Below are 4909 nucleotides of genomic sequence, written 5' to 3'. Positions count from 1 at the left end.
CCATCCGTAAATCAACACGCAGCGACTGTGTCGGAGCAGTGCGCTTTGCGCTTTTGGAATTGTACGGTACAATAATTCCAAAATCCCGCATTTAACGAATGTTCAAAGCAAGGAATGAATTTATAACTGCTGGAATTTCACAATTTCGGAAGTGAGATATTTGAAATCAAAATTTAGTAATGCCAACTATTTAATTACGTTAGATTTGTTACACGCAAAGGCTAATTCTCACTCTACTGCATTTAGTTTACTTTATAATTTTCACACATTAGCTTTTAATAGCAAATCCTGGTTATGAACTTACAACGTAAAGTTCGCAATATTGTACTATAGACAGAAATATTCTTCATTTTATCTTATATTTCATAGGAAATATCGGTTTAGAATTATCTTCATGCCACTTGGGAAATAAGAGCAATCAGCTTTAATTACTTAAAGTCGTTAAAAGATCGTTGAGAAAAAGCAGTAGGTAAAAATTCCCACAAGGAAAAATCTACTTTATTAAAATAACTACCCATATTTTCCAACAGTTGATAAAGGTACTTATTATTTCTTAAACAGAAATACAACATTGAAAATAAGTGATTTATTATTTTTCTATGATTTTTTAATATTTACAATTAAAAAAGATCGTGCGTTTTGATAATTCAAATTTTAATAAAATATTTCTTGCTAATGTTGAGTAAAATAAAATATTTATAGAAATAAAACGTTTAATATGTTATTTCTATAAACATTCAAAACTATCTCTAATAATTATTAGAATAGCCTTGATATATCTCGAAAGAATGTTATTATACTTAGTATTTGACTGAAGAAGAATAAAGGACGCATAAAATGAACATTCTGATAGTTTAATACAAGTTTTATCCTTGATGAAATTGAATATCAATCAAGAGAGTATATAACTTAAAAGTAAGTTTCAAAGAGATTACGCTTTATATAAATAAACCTTATATAAATTATATTTTTACGTATCATTTGGATTTACTAATTTTTGTATAATACATAATTTGATTTGTTAATTATTAATTACTTTAGCCAATTTTAAAATTTCTGTTTGTCTCTATTCCAATTAAATTTTAAATCAACTAATTTTAAAATTGCGCGACGAGCATCAGTTAAAATTTTCTATTAATCTATTGAAGTTTTTAATGTGAAGTTTGTCGCTAAATTCGTTTTGTCGATGCTGAAGTGTAAGAAAAGAAGTATTTGGAGATCGATTGGCATGCAGATAGAATTCATTAAATGAAAAAGGGAAGATGAAAAGTTGACGCTTCGTAGCCTAGAAAATTGATTTCTCACTATTTCCAAGTGTCCGAGACTATAACTTTCTAAGGCTTTCACGGACGCGGATGGTGGCATTACTGAGAGAAGAAGAGGCAAACTCAGATAAACTTGAAGAGTAATTGCTTTCGTTAGACGAATCGACCGCAAATTGCGTGCTAATGGTTGCAGTGAATCTACTTACAACCTTCCGTATGCAATTATACTAACGTGCCATAGTTTGAAAAGCTACTGTTAAGCTTTACAGTAATCTCTTGTGGACGACCAAGTTACTCTATGCACGATTACACTCTACTTCATGTAATTGCAAACAGACGTTGTTAATTACTTCATTTTCTACAAGATTTTGAAACGGAAAGTTTCTGTAGAGATATAAAAAGTAATGCATTACAGTACAATTGTGAACCATGTAATGGAACTTTAAAATTTCTTCACTTAAAAGAAAGTACAAATTTTCCCGACCACTCGGGAATCGTTTTATTGTATTTATATGTTTCCTTATGTATTTTTCTTGGTAGAAACCGAAAATAATTATTACAATAATGCCAGACTTAAGGAAAAATATATATATATTAAAATAAAGTGAATAAAATCTTTATTCGCATCGTTATAAAATCCCTATCAGTTATGTTTCAATAATTTATTTATGAAATTAATTCCAAATGGGATCAAATGAAGAATATTGCACCACAAAATGTTAATTAGATTATATTTTTCACTATAACATTTGTTATCTCGGTACTCTGTTATACACAACACTTGGAGTAAGGAAAAGTAAAAAGTGACAAATGTTATTTGAAAAATATAATTTAATTAACACGTTTTGATGCATTTTTATTCGCATTTGATCCAATTTGGAACTAATTTCATAAATAAATTATTAAAACATAATTTATTGTGATTTCACATTAACGATGCAAATAAAGATTTTATTCATTTTATTTCAATGTATCAATTTTTCCTTAAGTCTGGTGTTATTATAATGATTATTTTCAATTTCTACAAAGAAATATAAGATACAGAAGAAAACTTACAAATAAAATGCGTGGTCAGAAAACTTCAAAAATTTGTACTTTATCTACATAAAACTTAATTAATGCACTGAAAAAAAATATAATCAATTTTAATAAATATTTAGTTGAATACTGCCAATTAAATATTTATTAAATATAAAGTTATTTGATACAAGAAATGTTAATTTTTTAACAATCATTTTTTTTATTGAATAAATATTTACTTACTGTAAGTAAATGTTTAGATAGCAGTATTGAACTAAATATTTATTAAAATTAACTATATTTTTTTCTCAGTGTGGAAAAATTATCTCTAATATAGAACTATTTCTTGAGCAGAAAATTGGTTATCTATTGGCATCTATTAACTTCATGTGATTGTGAGATACAATTTTGCATAATTAGTTTTATTAATAATACTAAATAAAACAAAGACGTAAAATTTTAGAGATCAATCAAGAGTTGCAACCAGAAATTGCTCGTATTGCAGAATGCTAAATAATAACGTTTTATCTCGATAATAAAGACACAGAAAAAGAGTAATTATATTATATTTATAAACTGATGCATTAATATAAATAAAGTAACAATGTTTTCAAAAATATATGCATCAGAGTTTTGTGAAAATGAATAAAAAGAAACGCATCTTTTTCTAGATAGATTAATGGATTTTCAAACGCTTTAAATTATTCCGTTCTTTTGAAGAACATAGACAAAATATAATTTCATTTTCAACTCTTTTAATGTCATAATGTGATAAATTAAGATGAAATGCGATTAAAATCAGGTTACATGACCAGACGCCAAGAAGTGAATTCTGGAAAATTTAAGAACTTTGTCGGTAAAGTTTTGCTGTAGGATTATAAGAACATTTAAGTCAAGAGATTTAAGTATCCTTATTGGGTACTTAAATCAATTCTATACATTATGCAAGTCGACATTTCATTAAATGCTTTCGTTTAACTTTTTAGGTAGGCAGTATTATCTTAATTCCACTGATCTGTTCTTTTTGTTTCGAGCAAAACAAAGATGAGCTAAACAGAGAATCCCGCATGGAATATTGTAACAATAAAATAACACTGCAAACGCAAGATGTAAATAAGAGAAAGGAAGTTTAGTCGGATATTCTTATGACAGCGCACTGTGATATTAAAAACAGAGACATTTTAGTCTTCAAACAAACAAAGTGAAAATTTAATAAGCAAAGCTATTAAAACTGATTGTTTGTATTTAAAAATATACACTTATTTAATATTTACCCTTTCCAGAATATAAAATTACAAAATTACATAAAAATATATTTACATTTTAAAGTTAAAAAAATATTTATTTAAACTTATTAAAAATTGTTACTATAAGTATAGTAAATTAATTCTCTTTGTACTCCATATAGTTTATTATAATAAAAAATTGATTCAAATGATTTATCTATATTACTTATTTAATATATATTTTCTAAGTAATCTGCAAGTTAAATATGTATCTTAATTAGTAAATTAATTGTAAAGCAAACAAAAATACAGTATATTAAAAAGTTTTAATTCGAATATAGCCTTAATAGTGAATTTGATTGTTCCGCAGATGTTTGCAGTAAGTAGTAAGTACTTGTGCAGAAAACGTGAGGAGTAAACGGACGTACACTATCTGCATATATGCAAATGCACGTACGCACTTGGCGATAGTTTGAGCACGTATACACATCATATACACCTGGATACATGGATGCACGCGTAATCGACGTGAGCAAAGTGCACTTTTAGAGTCGGAAATCCTTCGAAGACGAAGCATCACTGATTTACTGTGAAAGATCTACAGATACGAGTATAAGAGGAAAAAAAACCGCACGACTAAATCTATTTTCTTCTATCACGCTTATCCATGGATACAAATTGATGTCTCGTTATTCGAGAAATGGCGACGCATTTCTGCATTTTCGATCGACTGCATTACTTTCGACTATTCGAGCCGCGTTGAAAAGGACTATTTCCGAGCGAATATTCTACTGAGCTGATCAGTCGTTGAAAATCCATTGATGCAAGGTTACAATTCATCATATATTCGGTACTAGGTGCACAAACTTGAGAGAGCATTTCGTAAGTTTATTGACATGCATGTAATAAATTGATATTTACAAGCATCTATATAATTTTTCTATTAAGGATTATTGCAATCATATGGATGGATTAAATTCGTGTCATTTATTAGACAGCCACAAAGAGTATAATTAATAGGATGATGAATATTAATCAAGCTCTCGATAAATATTGATAAGCTGTCAGAGAATCACTATTATTTCACTTAGTTTTTGATTAATCTGAATTAGATGATAGATTTATAATAAAAATGTTATTTATGTTAACTTTTAATCAATTTCTTAATTTAAAAACTCAAACTATTTTGAGATTATTAAATCTAAAATATTTTGTTAAAAATTATATTAAAATATTATATATTTAGGATTAAAAATAAAATTTTCGTATATTTGCATTCCTAATATTTGATATCGGTATAAAAAATTCTTCAAATCAAGAAAAATCTTACATAAAATAGCAAATAAAAATATTTAAAATTTTATAATGACGTATAAAATAAGTGACGTAAAATAAGAA

Source organism: Atta cephalotes, assembly GCF_000143395.1.
Source record: "Atta cephalotes unplaced genomic scaffold scaffold00009, whole genome shotgun sequence".
In the NCBI taxonomy this organism is placed as follows: Eukaryota; Metazoa; Arthropoda; class Insecta; order Hymenoptera; family Formicidae; genus Atta; species Atta cephalotes.
The sequence above is the reverse complement of the archived record's forward strand: the minus strand, read 5'-3'. Positions refer to the sequence as shown.